General features: G+C 50.2%; 1 protein-coding gene across 7 annotated transcripts in view; it reads left to right on the plus strand.

Moving 5' to 3' along the window:
- Positions 1-22,172, plus strand: part of KIAA1671 (KIAA1671 ortholog) — a 185,632-nt gene that overhangs the window by 14,194 nt on the left and 149,266 nt on the right. For 2 of the 7 annotated variants that reach the window (XM_061385171.1, XM_061385173.1), the window contains exon 2: positions 10,975-11,204. The exons of 2 other annotated variants lie outside the window; for them this stretch is intronic. The gene's annotated coding sequence lies outside the window, so the exon portion shown is untranslated. Of the gene's footprint in view, positions 1-10,337; positions 11,205-22,172 lie in introns of those variants that run through there. 3 more of the 7 variants (XM_061385169.1, XM_061385176.1, XM_061385170.1) reach the window with 2 other exon arrangements.

Consider the following 22,172-nt stretch of genomic DNA (forward strand, 5'->3'; position numbering starts at 1 on the left):
TGCCATGATCATCATTATTTTTTAAACTGTATGGATTTTGGTTTGGCTGTGCTGGGTCTTTGTTGCTGTGCGTGGGCTTTCTCTAGCTGGGGTGAGCAAGGGTTACTCTAGTTGTGTGCGGGCTTCTAGCTGCAGTGGCTTCTCTTGTTCTGGAACGTGGGATCTAGAGTGCTTGGGCTCAGTAGTTTGTGGTGCATGGGTTTAGTTGCCCTATGGCACTTGGGATCCTAATTCCTGTCCAGGGACAGAACCCATGTTGCTGGCATTGGGAGGCAGATTCTTAACCATTGGGCCACCAGGGAAGTCCTTGTCATTGCTATTATTAATGCTGTTGTCTTGCTGTCTGATTCCACGCCGCTCTGCAGTATGTTTAACATGGCTTCACACGTCTGAGCCTGTGATGAAACAGGCTCACTGAGTCAGTGATCAGTAATAGGCAGCCTCAGTGATTATTAGGATTAGTCTTGTTGGCGCTACACGCAGCCGTTGGACAAGAGGCTGCTCCCTCGCCAAGGTCTGTAATCTGGAGCGTCTGCCCCGTTGAGTGTTCTTCTGGGGCCGATCTTGAAAACCAGGTTTTCCTCATCCGTTTCCACTTCAGTGCCATGCCAAGTTGCCACGCCTGGTCCCCCTTCGGCGGTCCTCCAGGCTCTGTTTATCCACTTCAGCTGCTCTGAAGGGTGGCCTCCACGTCTTGGGGGTTCTGCTGGGATCCTCCGGACTGAATGTTGTACCCACAATACGGTACATCCCAAATATCTCTCCCAAATTTGGAGGTAATCAGTCTGGCTGTTGTTGTTGGGGGACGGTACGAAATTTGCCCCCAGAAACTGTATTTTTAGGGAGTGGATCATGGAGGCAAGGTGTTGGGAGGATCACTGGTCCTCTGGGCTGCTGGCTTGGGCTATGGCTGGAATCTTCCTCCACAGCTGGTTTGGTTTGGGGATGGGGGTTTCCTGTAACAGTGATTGCAGAGGCAGAGCGGCTCTGGGGACTCTGAAGTTCTCGTGTGTCTAGTGTGAGTGGAGGGGGTAGAGTGGGCGGCTGGAACAGGCCAGGACCCCAGCTGGGTTTCCCTTCTATCTGAAATCCAAGATCATACTACAGAAAGATGCTGCGTACTAAATATAATTCTTTGGGTGGTTCTCTCAGTACCAAAGCAAGACAGAATCATTGTAGAACACAAGCAAAAAATAAAAACCATCCAAAATATTACCACCCAGGCAATAGCACAATGATTTAACAACCGTGAAAATAACAATGTTTATTGAGGACTTGCTAAATGCTTTACATGTTTTATCTCACTTCACCTATTCAGAAAATGGTACTCATGAGAGATCTGAATTTGGGACCCAGTGCTCATGATCCTATGGTCAGAACCACCCAAAAGATCTGGTCCCTCATTGATTCTTCCATCAACCCGCTAGGATATGCCAGACACTGTGCTAACCCGTTGTACTCTCATGGTGACTCAGAGAGGCAGGAATTCTTGTTCCCATTTTCCAGATGAGGAAACTGAGGTCTGGAGAGGTCAAGTCCCTCGCTGATGGTCCCTCAGGAGGTGGAATTTGAGCCCACATAGAGCCTGTGTTTTGATGATTTAATGCATCAGTTCTGTTCCCCAAACTCCAGTCATTCTTATATACCTTGAAAATTTTTCATCTTTATGTACTACCTGGGACTGTTTCTCAGTTAATGTTTTTCTTAAACTTTACTCACTTTTTTAAAATAAGAGCTTTATTGAGATACAATCCACATACCATATGATCATCCATTTAAAGCGTACAGTTCAAATTACAATTAAAAATGGATCCAGCAACTCCAGTTCTGGGTATTCATCCGAAGAAAATGAAAACACTATCTTGAAAAGATATCTGCCCATCATATTGATCACAGCATTATTCCTAACTCCAGTCATGGAAGCAGTCTAAGTGTCTACTGACGAATGAATGGATAAAGAAGTGGTGGTATATATATGTATATGCACACACATACATACAGTGGAATATTGTGTATGTGTGCGTGCTAAGTCGCTTCAGTCATTTCTGACTCTTTGCAACCCCATGACTGCAGCCCGCTAGGCTCCTCTGTCCATGTGATTCTTCAGGCAAGAATACTGGAGTGGGTTGCCGTGCCCTCCTCCAGGGGATCTTCCCTTCCCGACCCTGGGATCAAACCTGTGTCTTTTTCATCTCCTGCATTGGCAGCTGGGTTCTTTACCACTAGAGCCACCTGGGAAGCATACAATGGAATATTACTCAGTCATAAAAAAGAGTGAAATCTTGCCATTTGTGACAACATGGATGGATCAAGGGCATTATGCTAGCTGGAATTAGAGAAAGACAAATACCATATGCTCTCATTTATATGTATAATCTAAAACAACAACAATAAAAAAAGCCAAAACATAAACAACACCTCCAGTTCATAGATGCAAAGAGCAGGTTGGTGGTTGCCAACATGGGGCGGAGGCTGGGGTTGAAATGGCTATTTAAAAGGTACAAACTTCCATTTAAGAAATAAGTCCTGGGGATACAATGTACACTGTGGTGACCATAGTTAATGATAATACTGTATTGCATATTTGAAAGTTGCTGAGAGTTGATCTTAAAAAGTTCTCATCATAAGAAAAAGAAAACTTTATGTATGGTGACAGATGTTAATTAGATTTATTGTGGTGATCATTTTGCAATATATATGCATAAAACTAATAATGTATGTCAATTATACTTTAATAAAAACATTAAGTGAAATAAATTAAGAAAGTATACAGTCCAGTGGCTTTTAGTATATTCACAGAGCTCTGCAACCTTCACCACAATTTGAGTACATTTGTATGATCACTAAAAAGGAATTTTGTACCCATTATCAGTCATTCTCCATTTCCTTCCGATTACCCCAGTCCCTGGTAATCTACTTTATGTTTCTGTGGATTTGCCTATTTTGAACATTTCATATGAATGGAATCATGCCGTATGTGGTGTTTGTGCTGACTTCTTTCGCTCAGTATTTTCAGGGTTCACTCATGTTGTCATGTATATCAGGACTCCATTCCTTTTTAGGGCCAAATAATATTCTATTGTATGGTCAGACCACATTTTGACTCATTTTTTTTTTAAACTTAAAAATATTTTTTAAAAGTGTTCATCCTACTAGTTATATCTGATCTAAAGCACAGAAAAATACATCTCCTAAAGAATTTTTTTTTAACTATAGCCAGAGATGTATTACATTCTAATGCAGAACATTTGTAATTGCAATCTCTTAATTAAAAAGCTTCCTCTCTTTTTCTTTGTATGATTTTTTTTTTGTCTCTTTTGTTTGTGTGTGATTTGCAAAACTGTTCTGAAACTGGAATATGTGTGCACAAGTCTGCAAAGACTACAAATTTAGGTTATGGTAAATGCTTTACAAATTTCAAAAAACTGCCTGCCACAACTGGGCCTTTACAGTGCTTTTTTTTTTTTTTTATCAAAATATTTTGATGTCAGCCTTCCCTCCACTGCGTTATCACCATGGTATGTACACTCTGTGCTCTGATGTACTTGGGACTTTCCCTCATAAACTCTTAACAGGCCATCCCCACCCCAACCCCCCTACCCGGAGTGTGCTGTTTTGTCGTATTGTTGTTATACTGGGGGAGAGCGGGTGTGATGAGATATTTTCCATTATGTCCCATGAATGAGAAAAACACATTCTTCTGCTACAACTGAGGAGAGACTTAAATTTCAGCATTAGTTGCTCCTGTGCTGAATACTGCTCTCATCCACATGCTGGATGGAAACATATGAAGTGTCATTTTTGTTGGCCAGCTAGTGGTGCAATGTTGTGATTTCATACGGCACAACCTGAAGATGACCCCGCTAGGTCAGCAATAATTTGGTCCCTTTTTTTTGCAGATGAGAAAACTGAGCCCTAAGAGGGAGGTGACTCTGCAGACACAGCCAGGACGGGCAGAACTGGGAGCCAAAGTCCCTACTCAGTTCTTCTGGCCTCCCTTGGCTCTTGGTGACACTGCTGACTCACCCGCGGTGGATGGGAGCTTTGGCTTATTTTTTCAGCGGCAAGGATGGGTTTCTGTCCTCACCAGCCTTGCTCCCCTCCGTTCGGAATGGGCCGGCCGTATGACTAGCCTCGTGGCTATGGGCATGCCCTGCCGGAGGCCGCTGGCTGGAGCTCGAACAAGTTTACCCATCTCTGGTCTCCAGGGCCCCCCACCACCTGGTCCTTCCTGTCCTCATCCTGAGTCAGTGACTCAGGGCTCTCGGCCCCCGCTGCAGCCCGGAACGCTGAGCTGGGTGCATCCCTCCTGGGAGGATTGGTCCATATTCAGCAGCTCCCTGTCTGTGGAGGGGGATGGCAGCATCCCCAGAGGCAGGCATTGGATCCGGGCCCTAACTAGTCTGTCTGGGGTTTTGTGCCTTCCCGTTGGAAGCTTTTCTTTCCAGGGGAAGGAACAAAAGGCCTTGAGAGGATGCTGTTTTGCTCAAGGTCACGCAGCCAGCCAGGAGCTGCTGTTCTCGAGAGGAAATGTCAGGATTCCTGCTGCCTAATCCCTACTTCTTTCCACCTAGTACCCTCCCCCAGCCCTGAACCCTTCTGTGGTTGGAGGCAACCATCCTTGCTGCCTTCCCCGACCCCCAAGCCCACAGCAGATTCGTGAGCTGGCTTGGGGTACCACGGCTCCTGAGCGCTCTGGGTGGAGCTTCAGGACCCACTGGCCGCCGCCAGGTGATGTGCAGAGCCCACCGGGCAGGCCACGGCTTGAGGATGCTCCAGCACCCAGCCACCCCAGCAGGTGGAGGAACTGGTTTGGGCCCTTTCCCCACCCATCTCCCCACAGGCCTGGCCCCGACTCAGCCCACAGGCCACCTGGCTCTGGCTGGGCCCAAGTGTGCCGGGCTTTGCAGGAGAAACGCTGCCTGTCTTCCCTGCCCTAGGAGGACAGAGCTTCCTGGGGACCCTGCCAGTGGGGAGGGGAAGGGGGAGACATAGGCAGGATAATTGGACCCCCAGAGTCACAGCCTGGTGAGGACGACCACAGTCCCACAGAGAGACAGACCCCAGTTCCAATCTTGCCCCTGGACAAGTCACATCAATGGAAGCCTCTGCTTCCATTTCCTCATCGGCAAAATGGGTGTGATAGTGAGGCCAACTTCAGAGGACTGGTAAGGATGGGGCCTGTAGTGGCAGCTCAGAAAAATGGTCTTGGAATCAGGGACGGGCAGATGGAGCTGAGCAGGCAGGCTCTTGTGTCCAGAAAGCCTGGGCTCATTCTTTGGCTTCACCACTTGCTGCTTGTTGTTACTCCGGGCAAGTTCAGTCCTCAGCCTCAGTTTCCCTGTCTGTACAATGGGGATGAGAGGAAAGCCGATTTGCATGTGCTGTTAGGAGGATCGACTGAGATGCTGCCTGTGAAGTTCTTAGGAGCTGGGCATGTCTTTGGCAGCTGTTGTTACAATTATCATTAATATAATGATAATAATAGTATTTCCACAGTATCAGTATCAGACGCATCCCAGTGTGTTTATTGGATGAGCTTGGATGTGTTTCTTTGAAAAGGGGGAGACTAAAGGGTGATGGAGGCAGGGTGATGGATGAGGTGACTCCTCGGGGCACTTCCTTTCCAGATATTCTGGGTAAAATGTTTGTCCAAGGCCAGGGACTCTGTGTTCTGCCCGACTGGGCCCTTGACAAATGGGGTCGTTGGCCTTGGTGAGGCCGATGTGTGGATGGTAGGCGGGTTCCACCCCCCAACTTCCTGCTGCGGTGAGTCAGAAGCAGAAAGGCCCGAGTGTGTCCGAGCCCCTCTGACCCTGTGGTCGCTTGAGGGCATCTGGCTTTCCCCCCTCATTTGGGGTTCCGGTGGGGCCCAGGTTGGTCCGTGGGCTGGCCTCTCACCCTTGGATTCACAGCAGGGGTGGGCTGGGGGAGCTGGGGTTGCTGAAGCCCAGAGAAGGCAGGGCCTTGGCCTGCGTCACCCAGCAAGCCGAGGGCAGAGGGCTGTTGACCCCAGGCTCCAGGCAGGGACATGCTATTTATTGCCAGATTGGCCTCTGTCCTCAGTGAGTTTAATTTCTCCACTTTCTCACCTGCGGTATGTCTTTATTCCTCGCTCATAAGTGACACCTGGCATTAACCAAACCACAAAGCCAAAAATAGACCCCCCTGGACGTACATATTTTTTGCGTGGGTGCTCAGAGCTCCCTCCGTCCAGCAGGGTGTGGACAGGGGATGGTAGTAATAGCCACCATCATCATACAACTGTTAACACACTGAAGACATGCTGTGAACCAAGTGCTCTGCTCAGCACTTAGTTAACTCATTTCATGCTCCCCGTGGCGCCCCCGAGGCAGGGATTCTTACTTCTATACCCATTTTACAGATGACGCAGCAACACAGAGACAAAGGAACTTGCCGAAGGCCAGCAGGGTTGAATTGGGGTTGGAGCCCAGGCCCCAGAATCTGGCACCAGATTAAAAAATAAAAATTATTTTTAAATTGTGGTGACATGCACAAAATGTAAATTTAGCATCTTAGCCATTTTTAAGTATACAGTTTGGTGGCATTAAATACACTACCATCTCTACCATCTATCTCTAGAATTCTTTCCATCTTGCAAAACTGAAACTCTGCACCCATTAAACCTTAGCTCCCCATTCCCAGCTCCCTGCAGCCCCTGGTAACTATTATTCTACTTTCTGTCTCTATGAATTTCACTCCTCTGGGGACTTTATATGGACTTGTGCAATATTTGCCCTTTGGTGGCTTATTTCACTGAGCATAGCATTCTCAAGGTTTATTTATGTTGTAGCATGTGTCAGAATTTCCTTCCTTTTTAAGGCTGTATAATAGTCCATTGTACATAAACACCATACTTTATTTATCCAGTCATCTGTCGCTGGACACTTGGGTTACTTCCACATTTTAGCTATTGTGAATAATACTGCTATGAACACAGGTATACGGATATCTCTTTGAAATCCTGCTTTCAATTCTTTTAGGTAGATCCCCGGAAGCTACAATTGCTGGATGATATGATAATTGTATTTGTAATCATTTGGGCAGCTGCCACACTTTTTCACAGCCGCTGTACTGTATTACATCCCCACCAGCTATGCGCAGCCACATCCCACCAACATCCCTTGTTTTCTGGGTTTGTTTTTAAAACCAATCATCGTAATGGGTGTGGCTGGTACCTAATTTTTGTGGGAGACTCTTAGGATCTGTATTTGTGGGGACTAAGTTCCTGTGAAAATATCTGTTACATCATGGGATGTGTTTTCTGGAAATATCTCGACCTCCCCCACCCGACTGTGAGCTTCCTTGGGACGCCGGCCTGGGTTAGATGCTCCCACAGGGAATTTCCCAGGCAAGAATACTGGAGAGGTTGCCATTTCCTTCTCCAGGGGGATCTTCCCCACCCAGAGGTGGGGTGGGGTCCAGTGGTTAAGACCACGCTTCCAGTACAGTGCTCGTGGGTTGGATCCCTGGGTGGGGGGAGGGGACTAAGATAAAAGCAGAATGCCCACCCCCATCCCGGGCAGCTCTAAGAAAATACAGGTGCTGGGATGTATTTGGGTGATCTGGGGTCTAGTGTGGGGCCTGAACATCCGTATTAAAAAAGAAATCTCCCCTAAGTGATTGTTATGGGCACCTGGCCTAAGAGACACAGCCGTGTAACATATCACTCTATTCTGGATAGAGCTGAGGAATTTATTACAAAACTGCTGGAAGTGTTACATTATATGTGTGTCTGCTAAAGTGAAAGAGTGAGTGAATAGATGATGAATGGATGAGGGCAGAGGTCCCCAAGTCCTGTCATCCACACAACCATCTTCAGAATTTTTCCCGCATCTATCCAGACAGACCTCAAAGACTGCAAGTTTGGTTCTAGATCACCGCAATAAAGCCAGTATGACAATAAAGCGGGTCACATGAGTTTTTGGATTCCCAATGCACATACAAGTTATGAACGTAAGTACTATACTGTAGTCTGTTGAGGGCGCAATAGCATGATGGCTAAAAAAGAGAAAGTACACACTTTAATTTTAAAAGTACGTTAATGCTCAAAAACACCGCTCATCATCTGAACCTTCAGCGAATCATCACCTTTTTGCTGGTGGAGGGTTTGAAGTATTGCAGGAGTTACCAATATGTAACACCGAGATCGGAAGTCAGCAAAAGCTGTTGGAAAATGGCCCCGGTAGACTTAGTCCACACAGGGTAGCCATAGTGAAAAACGCAATATCTTTGAAGGGCAATAAAATGAAGTACGCCTGTACACCCTCTATGTTATTAGTCACTCAGTGCTTTAAAGTCACCCCGCCTAGCTGTGCTCAAAGTAATCTGTGTATCCTTATTGTAAATTGGAAAAGCCAGTACCTCTGGCCATAAACAGAAGTTTACTTTCAAGATACAAAGGTAACTGGGACTTCCTTGGTGGTCCGGTGGTTAAGACTCCATGCTTCAGCTGCAGGGGACGCAGGTTCCATCCCTGGTTGGGGAAATAGGATTCCACAAGCCTCAGCGGCCAATAAAATAAAATATATGTGTATATAATAATATATAATATGTGTATATATGTGTATATGTATCGAGAAGATGGGAAGGAAACCAGACCATGTCAGCAAGTACAATCATCCCTTGGTATCTGTGGGGAATGGGTTCTGGGACCCACTCAGGGTGGGTACCCAAATCTACAGATGCTTAAGTCCCATCTAGGATAGTCGGCCTTCCGTATACTGGGGCTTCCTTATTCTCCAATGCAACCACCCGCGAGTGCTAGACACAGTACTCGATGCACGGTTGGTGGAAGCCGTGCATGCAGACAAAGCAGATGCGGAAACCACGGTGCCGAAGGCAGATGGGAAAGGCCTCATGCCCCCAGGGGATTTGAGCCCGCGGTCTTGCTGTCTCTGTTAAAAAGGGTGACTGATACATAAGTGTTAAGGGAAGGCTAGCACCCAGTGGGCACGTTCTCCCGCCTGGAACTACTTTTCCTCTGTGAGTCAGTGCCGTTTGCTGTCCGGCCCTTGGAGAGCTGCAGAGTCAGGCATTGAGGGTTTGAGGGAGGAGCCGGGGTGACTGGGAGGCTGATTCCCATGGGCGAGGCCCACCTTCTTGAGTGACCACCACGGGACTGCCCCCTGGGCATGGGAGTAACCCAACCCCAGGGCGACCCTTGCCCCCACGGGGTTCCTCTCGGAGGATTACAGAGGCTTTTATCTCTGTAACTGAGATAAAAGGTTCATTGAGTTGAGACGAATCCCTGCCAAGGAGGTCAGGCCCCTAATCGGGCGCAGAGCCCAGAGGGCACGGGCCTGGCAGCTGGCAATCAGGGAGAAGAGACCTGTCCTCCTGGGCTGGAGTCCGTGCGGGGTGGGTGGCAGCACCGCGCGGGGCTCATCTGATCCCAGGTATAGGGAGGCCAGCGGTCTGCCTCTCCCTGGAGTGTGGCCCTGGTTGAGTCCCTTGACTTTTCTGAGCTCCCCTTGATGCAAATGTCAAATTAATTCATTTGGAAACCACCTGTGGATGCCTGCTGACGCAGGGCTCTGAGTTGGTTGCTATAGGGAACCCCAGCAGTCAAGACCCCCTCTCCCTGGGAGTTTATGGGCAGGTGTGGAGGCAGGACATCACAGGAGAGGGGAAGAGGAACAGGGGGCTTTGAAGATAGTCTGGGGAAGGTACTTTAGCTGAGGGGTGGGCTCAGGCTTTCCTGAGGCTGGTGTAACAAGTAAGCACCATCTGTGTTATTGAGAACAACAGAAATGAACTCTTCACTGTCTGGAATCCAAAATCAAGGTGTCTGCAGGGCTGCACCCCCTCAACAGCTCTAAGGGCAGCGTTGGTGGGGGGGCTTCCTTCTTCCAGCTTCTGGTGGCCTCCAGCAACCCTTAGTTTTTCTTTTATTTTTTTATTTTTGGCAGCATGGCATGGCTTCTGGGATGTTAGCTCCCGGACCAGGGATTAAACTTCCAGCCCTCAGCAGTGAAAGCACAGAGTCTCAACCACTGGACCGCCAGGGAGTTCCCCCCTTTAGTGTCTCTTGGCTTATGTCTGTGTATCTGCATTTTCTTTTCTGACGAGCATGGCAGTCATCAGATCAGGGCCCACCGTAATCCAGGATGACTTCGTCACGGCATTATGATGTCTGCCAAGACCAAATAAGATCACATCCCGAGATTCCAGGTGGCCTTGAATTTGTGGGGGGACACTGTTCAACCCACTGTGCTGAGGAAGGGCCATTAAAGCTGAGACCTAAAGAGGTGTGCGTGGTCAGGGTGGGGTAGGGGTGGAGGGGAGGTGGGTAGTGGGGTCCTTCCAGGCAGAGGGAACAGCATATGTGAAGGCTTTTCGGTGGGAGGGCGGCTGGAGCCGGTGTGACTGGGGTGGGGTAGGCAAGGGCATCAGTGAAAGCTGAGGGCAGAGAGATGGGGGCTGCAACACAGAACCCCCAGAAGGGGATGAAGTTCATCCCAAGCGCCTCCGAGGAGTTTACATGGCACGTAACACGGTTAGATTCCCTTTTTGGGAAAAGGTCATTCTAGCTGATATACAGTATTGTGTTAATTTCTGTTGTATGGCAAAGGGACTCAGTTATATATACACATACATTTTTTTTTAAAATATTCTTCTCCATTTACAGTTTATCACAGGATGTTGAATATGTGTTCAGTTGTGTGACTCTTGGCGACTGCATGGACTGTAGCCCACCAGGCTCCTCTGTCCATGGAACTTTCCAGGCAAGAATACTCGAATGGGTTGCGGTTTCTTACTCTAGGGCATCTCCCCAATACAGGGATCGAACCCGCATCTCTTTCGTCTCCTGCGTTGGCAGGCGGATTCTTTACCACTGCACCGCTGGGAAGCCCACTGAACATAGTCCCCTGTAAGGAAAAAAAAGGTCGTTCTGACTGTCCTGGGAAGTGACATGGCAGTGACAACAGTGTATGTTCTTTTATTTTTAAGGTTTCTCCATGTGGACCATTTTTAAAGTCCTTCCTGGGATTTGTCACAGCATTGCTTCTGCTCTGTGTTTTGTGGTTTTGGCCCTGAGGCGTGTGGGATCTTAGTACCCCCACCAGGGGTCGAACCTGCACCCCCTGCATTGGAAGGCGAAGTCCTAATCACTGGACCACCGGGGGCGTCCCTAGCGCGTGTGCTTTAAGGGTCACCCCAAGCACGTCTACTTCTGACAGGTGCGTTACTCCTCAGAGCCCGGGAAGGGAGGGCGGGCCGTGCTACTCTGCCTTGAGGAAATGAAGGCCCAGAGAGGTCGAGCAGTTTTCCCAGGATCACACAGCTAGGATGCAGAGCACTCAGGACAATCACCAATGTCTTCTGGGCTGCGAATGCTCAATGCCCTTGGAGGTGAAGGTCCACTTTCAAAGACAGCTGGGATTCTGGGGCCGGGATCATGCCCTGATTTTATACTCCTTTCTCCCTGTGCCGTGTCCCTTGCCCAGCCCGGGGAAGCTTTAGCTACGCAGTGGGGATAAGGTAGCCTCAGCAACTTAGTGTGGAGTTAATTCCCTTATATCTGTGAGCTGCTCAGATCCTCCTCCCCTACAGAGCAGAGCTCCAGAGGAGGAAAAAGCAGGCCAAGGGCAGTACGTACTGCCCTGCTCACCAAAGAGTGTTTGGGAGGGCTGCGATAAAATCTTGGGCCGAAGCCCAAAGGAAACGGCCGGCTAGTTAAGACTGTTTCAGAACCTTTGGGCTGATGTTTCTGTGACATTTGGGGTGTCTTTTCACATGGAAAAAGACCTCTCTTCTTGAGAAGTAAAAAAATAATGTTTATCTATTCAGATGAAACATTCCAAAGTGTGAACATACTCATTCAACCCCCCCGGGGATTGAAAACATAAATTAAGTGCCATCTCCCAGGTGCAGAGGACCTAATATCCTCCTAAGAGACAGGCTTATTTGCTGGATCTGAGATTCCCAGTGTGGCGCAACGTCGTTATTTCCTGCTCCGTGGGTCTTTTGTTTCTTTAGTTCTCTCTTTGTCTCGATGCTGAGAGAGAGAGAGAGAGAGGGATGGTAAGGGAGAGGGAGCGGGAGGGGTTACTCTGGAATGCCCTCCCCGCTTCTTGCTTTTATTTTTTAAAATTATTATTTTTTGGCCACATTGGCGGGATCTTAGTTCTCTGACCTGGGATGGAACCTGTGCCCCCTGCAGTGGAAGCCCCGGAGTCCTAACCACTGGACCACCAGGGCAGTCCCTGGAATGCGCCCCCCACCCCCACCCCCCACACACTCTGATGAGGATTTGTCTCCAACTGTGTTTTGAGGGAGCTGTGGGGTACACCTTGGGGAGAAAGCTGAGCTAGACGCTGCTGACTCCCGCCCCCAGCGTGGCTCCTGGGGTGGACTCCTGACCCAGCAAGGCTGAGAGATGCTGCGTGCATGCGTGTGTGTGTGTGTGTACACGTGTTTTATGTGTGTGCGCAGGGGGTGGTGTGTGGCGGAGAGGAGTTAAATTTGGTTTGGGATCTGAGGGCTGGTTTCCTTCCTCTCCTGGTTAAAGGCCTGTAGAATGAATCACATCCTCTCTTTAGAGTTTAGAGGCCCACAGAATGTCAAGGCCAGCCTGGTGGTGTCGGAGGGACGCCCACCCCGAGGATGTCAGACTCTGGTTTAGGACTCCGTGGAGGGACTTTGGGCCACCCCAAGGGATGACCCCTCTAGCTTCTCTCTGGGGTGTTTTATTTCATCCATCCATCCATCGTCACCCACTCATTGCAAACCTGGGTGATGCTCGACCCCTTGCTGGAAACGGGTCTTCTCTGCTAAGATTGTCACTTGGCCTTTTCTCTTCTCCAGGCAAATCTCCCTCTGCCTCTCTCTCTTAAAATTTAAAAAAAAAATTTATTACATGGTTCTTTAAAAAAATATTTATTTGGCTGTGTCGTTGCAGCGTGTGGGTTTAGCTGCTCCGTGGCATGTGGGTCTTAGTTGCCTAACCAGGGTTTGAACCCTCGTCCCCTGTAGTGGAAGGCGAAGTCTTAACCCCTGGACTGCCTCGTTCTTATGAGGACACAGGTGATTGCATTTAGGGCCCACCCAGGTCATCTAGGCTAATGTTCCCCTCTCAAGACCTTGAACTAAGGTACATCTACAGAGACCCTTTTTCCATGTATGGGAACAGGCATCCTGCTTCCAAGACTCAGGACCTGGATATTTTTTGGAGCCCTTCCCTCAGCATCATGCTCTTGGTCCCGAGAATGAATCTCCTGAGCCTCCAGCCCCGGCAGGTGCCTCCCCCGACAGCTAATCCTCTGGAGTCCTGCAAAGTTGGGCTCCTTATTCTGCTGTATAGCAAAGTGACCCCGTTTCACATGTGTGTGTATATGTGTGTACATGAACATGCATGCAAGAATATTTCATATTCTTTTCTATTGTGATTTATCACAGGATATTGAATACAGTTCCCTGTGCCCTGCAATAGGAACTTGTTTTTTATCCATCCTTAATATACTAGTTTGCCTCTGCTAGTCCCAAAGTCCCAATCCTCCCCTCCCCACCCCCGTGGCAGCCCCGAGTCTCTTCTCTATGTCTGTGAGTCTGTTCCTGTTTCACAGATCTGTTTATTTGTGTCCTGCTTTAGAGTCCACATGTATGTGCCATCATACGGTATTTGTCTTTCTCTTTCTGACTTAGCTCTGCTTACTCTGATAGTCTCCAGGTCCATCCATGTGGCCACAAGCGGCGTTATTTCATTCTTTTTTATGGCCGAGTAGTATTCAAGTGTACGTGTGGACCACATCTGGTTTATCCATTCATCTGCCACGGGCATGTAGGTTGCTTCCATGTTTTGGCTATCGTGAATAGAGTTGCTGTGAACGCTGGGGTATGTATAGCTTTTCCAGTTAAGGTTTTGTCCGGATATATGCCTAGGGGTGGGATTGCTGGATCAAATGGCAACTCTAGTTTTTTGAGGAACCTGCATACTGTTCTCCACAGTGGGCTGCACCAATCTGCATTCATGGTGGGAGTTCTGAAATTGCACTTTTTCGGTCCGTAGGGCAGTTCACACTCTTTCTCTCAGCCTCACGTTCAGTCCTTCAGCCAGTCCTGTCATCTGTGTTTAAAGCCACACCGCCTCCTCTCTCCGACTCCACCATCACTGAACCAGCCCATGCCGCCCCCTCTTCCACCTGGGAGGCAGCAGGGGCCTCTGACCTTGTCCTCGGCGATTTATCCTCCTCTGGGCACCTGGAGTGAGCTTCCAGGCGGCTCAGAGCCCTGGTTAAGCCCGCATAGGGGTGGGTCCCCCTGCCTTCCTGCAGAGGCTCCGCCTGACAGGGGCTGGCCGCCTGCCCCTCCAGACAACCCTGTCCTCCCCCTTCACACCTGCCTGCCTCCGTCTTCCTTTTGAAAGGCTCTTTCCCAGGCTGTTTGCACGGCAGGCTCCTTCCCTTCCCATGGGTCTCAGCTCGTATGTCACCTCCTCGGAGAGTCCTCCCCATCCCCCCAGGGTGGAGTTGCTCCCCGCAACCCTGACTCTTAGCACATAACCCTGGTCGGCTCCGAACCAACCTCATCCTTGCCTTTCGTTTACTGAGACCGCCTCGGTTTGCTCTGAGGCTGCACCCCTGATGCCCACAGTCAGTGCTGATGTACACAATCAGTGCTTGATTGATGTATATTTGTTGAGTGAATGTCTGGGTGACGCCCCGGCTTCCTGGATGTCTTTGGGCAACTTTCTTCCCCGGCTCGGGATCTCCTCGCCAGTGTAACCCGGGAGCTTGGGCTGCACGGTCTCCAAGATGGAAAGTTCTGGGCCTCCAGGCCCCAGGAATTCAGGACTGGTCAGGGCTCTGGGGGGACGCGCTGGCCTGAGGGAAGATGTGGGAGGAAGGATGACCTTGAGCCTCAGGAAAGGGAGGGTCCCTGGGTGGGGAAGAAACTATTTGGGAGGAGTTGCCGGTTTAACCAGAGCTTATAGGCCCCCTCCCCAGGGGCCTCCCCCCGAGATGACACTGGTTGTTGTCTTAGCTGCCGAGTTGGGGCTGGGAGGGTGTGCGGGGCAAGCGTCCACCCCACCGGGGACTTCTGCCAAGCAGGCTCTTGTTTATTTGAGATTTGAACAAAAAAGAAGGCTATCCTCTTGAAAACACAGCTTCAGAAACCTTGCCGGGGTTGGGGGATCTGGGCAGACAGCAGGGAGCTTTTCTCCCTCTTTGTTAAATTGAAAAAAAAAAAAAATTAATGTAATATCACACACGCCAAACATCAGGAAGAAGAAATTTCATCCAGAAGCCCACTGCTGTTAGACAATCACCGTGAACTTTTGGCAGGGGGATTTTTGTATTTTTAAGGGTGCTTTTGTTTTTCCTGTAGATTATGTTGATTACGGGACTTCCCCAGTGGCCCAGTGGTCAATTAATCTGCCTGCAGTACAGGAGCTTCAGGAAACGTGGGTTCTATCCCTGGGTCCAGAAGATCTCCTGGAGAAGGAAATGCCAACCCACTCCAGTATTCTTTCTTGCCTGGAGAATCCCAGGGACAGGGGAGCCTGGCGGGCTGTCGTCCACGGGGTCACAGAAAGTCGGACTCAACTGAAGTGAGTGACTTAACAGGCACACATGTTGATTACAGGGCTGTATACCGCTTCAAAGCTTTTCTCCCCCCCTTTAAATCATGCCATTAACTAGTTTCTCCCATCTCCCATGTTGATAAACTTCATCTGGGACAAGTATGTAAAATTGCGATACCGGGGTCTGGTTAACCAGGCCCCAGGTTAGACTGTTTACACATTGAGGTTGTTGCTCATTTCTTGGACCGTGTCTCGCCTACAGTACCTGGGTTCTCTCCGGCCCCGGGGTGCCTGCGCTTTGAGCTCCCTGAAAGGGTCTCCCGCCTCAGGGCCTTCGCACACGCTCTGCTGCTTCCTCTCCCTCGGTTATTCTTTGTTGTTGTGTCACCGTGACTTCCATCACAGTTTGTATGGAGACCTATCTTGGGTTTCTCTCTGAGTTCTGCCTGGCTCCCCTGACCCGTGACTGTGAGCCTCCTGAGGGCAGGGGTGTTGCTGTCTCTGGAGGAGTCGGGAGATTGTTAGTTCCATGCCCCCTAGATGTCCATTCTTTTTTTTTTTTTAAGTCTATATATTTTTGGCTGCTCTGGGTCTTTGTTGGTGCACACAGGTATTCTCTAATTGTGCAGAGTGGAGGCTACTGTCGAGTTGCAGTGCTCAAGCTTGTCAATGCAGCAGCTCCTCCTGCTGCAGAGCGCAGGCTCCAGAGCACTGGCTCAGTAGTTGGGGCACACGGGCTTTGTTGCCCCAAGTCATGTGGGGTCTTCCCGGACCAGGGATCGAACCCACATCCCCTGCACAGGCAGGCAGATTCTTAACCCCTGGGCCATCAGGGAAGTCCCTGATGTTCATTCTTGAGTTATAAAAATGGGGCCTCAACTTCTTTTGTGTCTTAAGTAGTTGAGTAGGGGTGGTGGTGGATAAGTTTTATGGTGAGGGTGTATGTGTTAGTCGCTCAGCTGTGTCCAACTCTTTGCAACCCCATGGACTGTAGCCCGCCAGGTTCCTCTGTCCATGGGATTCTCCAGGTAAAAATACTGGAGTAGGTGGCCATTCCCTTTTCCAGGGATTTGTCCCAACTCAAGAATTGAACCCTGGTCGCCTGCATTGCAGACAGATTCTTTACCATCTGAGCCACCAGGGAAGCCTGTGGTGAGGGAACGGGATCCGTTTTTATTTTAGCCCCCCAAAGCATGAAGCAAAGATGAAAATGAGCCCCACAGATGTATGACACTCCATTGAGTTCCTCCATTGACATCCTCTATGTATGTGAACCCATATGACCATGATGGTTACCATGGAGATCCACAGATGTCCTTGTCACCACGCTGAAAGTAGGAGCTGCTCTTTCTTGAACACATAATTTGTTTTATTCATTTACTTCTTACAGCCAGCCCCTGAGAGAGGCTCTCAACATCACCATATTACAGAGGGGGAAACTGAGGCTTGGGGAGGTGGTGTAATTTTTCCGGGATCCACACAGACTAGAAGTGGCTAAATTAGGCTATAAACCAAGGCAGGATGGTTCCAGGGTCAGAGCTCTTGACGACAGCCCTGCCCCACTGTGCGCGCACGTGTGCGCCAGGTGTGAGCACACAACAGCAGCTTCCCTGAGCGCCAGGCCCCAGTGTGAACAGGTTGCCCCTGCATGTCAACAGGCTGGCCTAGCAGGCACTGGCTCATGCCTTGGTCTTGCCCGTCCTTGAGGGGTAGAGTCACGGTGGCCCCGTGGTGACCTGGCCTTGAAGGTGGGCAGCCTCAAGAATGCTGGCCTTGGACTCCTGCCAGAACCCACTGTGGGAAGGACCCAGGGTTTGATGGGTGTGCCTGGAAAACTGAGGCCCAGGACACACAGCCAAAGTCACAAGCCCCGACCATAGGCCTCCCCTTGACGACTCAACCCCTCCGTCCTGCTGGGGACTTGGCCCAGGCAGTGCCTGTCACTCAGGCCAGCTTTGGGGACCCTCCCTTCCATATTTTTGAAGGTCGTCTCCTCTCTTGATTCCTGCCAATGCAGCAGAGGGGTTCAGCCTTTTGGGTCTGAAGTTTGACGAGTGGCCTTGCACTAGGCTTTTAATTTCCTTAAGCTTCTGTTTCCTCCTTTAAGTGGGAGAAACAGTGACACCTGTAGTCACTGGGTATTTGTGAGGAAGCGAGGGGATCATCTGTATCCAGAGTTTATCTTAGGGCTAGGGACCCGCACAGCAAGCATGGAGAGAATGCCTGCTCCGTGGTCGGGGTTGCTTCCACTCGTGCGGGGAGGTCAGGCCCTGGGTTTGCCTCGCAGTCCCCTCCTTCCTCGACAGGGCACACCGCACGGACCTTTGCAGGCGTGGGTCTGGGGACCCCTCCCCCTCCTCTCCAGGGCGGGCAGGACGTGATTCACGGCTGCGCCGGCGGACAGCGCCCTTGGCATAACTGACCATGCCTGGCATAACTGACCACACCCGGAACCATCCTCCTGAGAAGTTGTCTCTGGGGCTTAGGGATCTTGCCAGCGGGGACAGGGGTAGGGCCCAGGGCTTGGACCCTGCAGCAACTGAGACTGGCCCCTAAAGAGCTGGAGTCTTGAAGGATGCCCGTGCCTGGGTCTCTGCCAGGAGACGAGAGTCTTAAATTGCAGTGTTCATGTCGTGGCTGTAGGCTCTTGGCTTTCAGTAGAGGACAGGGTCTCAGACGGAGGGGACACATCAGTGGTGTGCTTGTAAAATCTTGTCTTTGTAATTACCAACTTGTGTGAACACTGTATAGCTCCCCTGTCTTCCCCGCCCCGGCCCCACCCAAGCTGGCCCTGTCTTGTTCACAGCTGCATCTTGGCTCCTGGTGCAGTGCCTGGCACATAGACTAGTATAAATGGCTTCAATAAATTAGCACCGTCAAGCGCTTTTACATCCTTAGCAAACCTTTCAGCTACTTTTGGAACTGGAAAGGGTTCTAAACGCATTCAACAGGTGAGGAAGCTGAGGCTAAGGAAGATAAGAAGGGTGCCCCAGCGCCCAGAGGCAAGATGCGGGTTGGAGTCTGAGTGCTGTGAGGCTGCAACCCAAACCTCTCTTCTGACTCAGAAGCCCGCCTGCCAGGTGCCGATCTCCGAGCGGCCCTCTCAGCTTCTCCGTCTCCCTACCTTGAAGCCAGCAGTTCTCACCTGGGAGCACAGGATGGAGGATGTTGACACGTGAGACGCCCTCCCCCGGGAGTGCGGGACCCAGCAAGGCTCCTGGCAGGCAGGCGGTAACTCCACCCTCTCCCACTCAGGAAAGCAGATCAGAATGCAGGGGATGGGGGCGGGGGGCGAGGCAGGAGATGGTTCTAGGAGAGGCCCACTTGCACTCCCATAGGTATCCTCAGATGTGCCTCCTGTCCAGATTCAGCTCTTGCCACTTTTTGCCACTCCACCCCAGCCAGGTTGTCAGAGATCTCTGTTCCGTCAATGACCTTAGGAGGTCTTCTCTAACCCTAGACCTCATGCTCCTTCCTTGGCTGGCTCCCTCTGATCCCTTTAGTCATGCAGCTGAAATGTCACCTCTTCCAGGAAGCCTTCCTTGATCACCCAAATTCATGGGATTCAACCGTGATTCACACAGCAGACCTCACTCCCTTTACCTCCCTTGTCACATGCTGCTATCTTTGTCCTGGCGTGTTGGCTTAATCCACTCCCCATCTTTCCCACTCCCCAGCTCTAAGCTGAATATAAACAGGGACCTTGAGTTTCGAGTTCGTCAGTATCTCCCCATCCCCAAACACAGGGTCTGGCACATTGTAGGGCAATAAATCTTTTGAATAAATTGGTAAAGGAGCAACTCCCAATTCAGCCAGCGCATACGTTGGCACCTCCCACCATCTCGGTCGTCAGAGGGTAGCAGACCGTTTCACAACGGGGTGTGTCTCACCATCGTGTCACGATGCCCCTGGGGAGGATGGGTGTTCCGAACAAGTCCATCTCTTGTGAGACAGGGATACTAGGAAAAAGAGGGGTGTCTTAGGCTGGGCTCCCTCAGGGGCACAGCCTGAGGCGAGGGTGCCAGGACAAGTGATGTTCTTGGGTGGTGGGACACTTGAGGGTTTGCTGACCATCAGTATACTTCTGGGGACAGCTGGGTTTGTAAAATGTGCTGGGAACCTTGAGGAGACTCCTTAACACGCCTTTAAACTGTCCCAGCAGCAGTAGAAATCTGCCCACCCGTGCCAGGAGGATTTGGGTGGGGGTTCCGACAGTGTCTACTACAGTGGGCAGGCTCTTCCCCCCGGTGGCTGGCATGCTCAGCGTGGTGAGCTCTGTCGGGGATCTGCCGGCTCCAGCAGACAGACAAGGATGGGGGCTCCGGTGAACCAGAATGTGAGCCCAGAGGCTGTGATTAGGAAGAAGTTGGCTACTTGTCTTTGTTTCTGCCGGAAACCTGGGGCCGTTTGCAAAATAGTTGCCACTTTGGACATAAAAGGATCTCCAAGCCCAGAGAGGTCATTTCCTTGGGTTCACCTTCTGAGGAGGAATTTTATGATAAGCAGATTTCCTGCATACCGAGCGCCTGCTGTATACATTTCCTAAGCCTCTTTGGTTCCTTGTGTGGTTTGAGATGCTGGACAAAGCCCGTCCCTCCCCCAGCTCCCCACATTTATCCTGCCCTTGGTTTAACTGCACAGGCTCCTCCCCATCCCTCATTCTCTCTCTTAGTTCAGTCACTCAGTCGTGTCCGACTCTTTGCCATCCCATGGACTGCAGCACGCCAGGCTTCCCTGTCCATCACCAACTCCCGGAGCTTACTCAAACTCATGTCCGTTAAGTTGGTGATTAATAATATTGTTGATAAGGACTGTAACTGATGCATATGGCAGCCACAGGCGGTGCCCTAACCATTTTGCATGTGTGATCTCTTTTAATCCTCACAAAAGCACGTGAAATACCTACTCATGATTCCATTTTATACTTGAGAAAGCCAAGGCTCAGAGACATGGAGTGACTTGCCCGAGGTCACACAGCTGGTGAGGTCAAGATGGGATTGGACACCAGCTGGTTGACTCTGGAGGTCCTCTTTCTGCATGGTCTTACAGAGGGACACAGACAGGGCACAGAGGACCGGGACTTCTGGTTGCCAGTCCTGCATATTGTCTCCCAAGCACATCATCCTCTGAGCTCTTAATAACTGCTGATTACATTGGGCAAAATTAGGGTCTGGAAGAACTGAGAGCAGGTAGTTTTTAATCTGAATTTAGGAGATCGTAGTGTTTTCTGTCACCAGATCGGGGGTAGCTTGCCTTCAGGGGAGGGGTCTGAAATTACTCTTCAGGGAACAGACCCCTGTCTGCCGAGGTGATTCTTCTCAGAGCTGGTGGCTGAGTGGGATGGCTCAGGGCAGGGCCCTCGCTGCCCTCAGAGGGACTTTGCAGAGCTTTGTTGCTGGTGACCGAAAGCAAGAAGGTTTGGATGGGTCCTTCTCCATATCTTTTAGAGATGAAAGGATTTGGGAGCATAGGGTAGACCCTCTCCCAACACACGCACACACACACACACCCACTCTGTGGATGCTGCCTCTCATTATAGCTGCACTCCTGGCCCTGGATGCTGCCTCTCATTATAGCTGCAGTCCTGGCCCATCCTTGTCTGTCCTTGTCGTTCACTTTAGACTTGCCTGTGAGAGGCAGTAGGTCTGCCTGGAGTCCAGGTGGGTAGAGAGCCTGGAGTCTGTCTGGAAACAGGCCTACTGCGGAAGGGAGTGACCAGATAGGGGAGACAGTGCCCTCAGGAAGCACCATCAGGCGAGTGTGGAGGTGAGACAGGGAAGTTAAGGAGCTAACATAGGCTGTGTCACCCCGACAGCACCTCGGAGGTTACCCCAGAGAAGCAGGGAGCTGGGGCATTGATACACCAGTTGCCATCCGTCTAAGGTGGGAGGCTGCCCTTGGGGCACTTCTAGCCTGTGCTCCAGTGGCCAGAAAACAAGCCAGAGCATCACGGGCATCTTCAGTAGGCAGCCTTCTGCATCTCAGAGCTGAGGGTATAGGGCAGGGCACTCTAGAATCAGCCGCAGCCTTCTGGAGAAAGGTTTGGGGTCTTTGACATGCATCTTATATTCAGAAATTTATTCTGTTTCACTTCATGCTTTCACGCATCTAGCATTCAAAACATAATAATTGCAATTCCATTTTTTTTTCTTGTCCTCATTTTATTTATTTATGTTTGGCCACACCACAGGGCATGCGGGACCTTAGTTCCCCGACTGGGGATAGAACCCGTGCCCCCTGCAATGGAAGTGCAGACTTAACCTCTGGACCACCAGGAATTCCCACATATCTAGCATTTTTAAAACACTTCTTTTTTCCTTGTCACAAGCACATTCATTTGATCAGAAGTCAATGCAGCAAAGGAACCCAGGTGGTGGTCTTCGTGGTCTTTGGTGTCTCTGAGCCTCAGTTTCTATAAAATGGGAGTAAAATACTACAAAATGAGTCTTTGCCTGTGAAGTGTTTCTCCTGGAAACCGGCTACATGTTCAATAAATGGTTGTTATTAGTAGGATATAAAATTTAGATACTATAGCTAAGCAAAAAAAAAAAAAAAAGGAATAAAATCCCCTGTGGTCTAGTTTCCCTCCACTTAGAGTCAGCCCCTCTGAACATTTCTTCGTTTG

The sequence above is a fragment of the Bos javanicus genome, chromosome 17 (genome assembly GCF_032452875.1).
Source record: "Bos javanicus breed banteng chromosome 17, ARS-OSU_banteng_1.0, whole genome shotgun sequence".
In the NCBI taxonomy this organism is placed as follows: domain Eukaryota; kingdom Metazoa; phylum Chordata; class Mammalia; order Artiodactyla; family Bovidae; genus Bos; species Bos javanicus.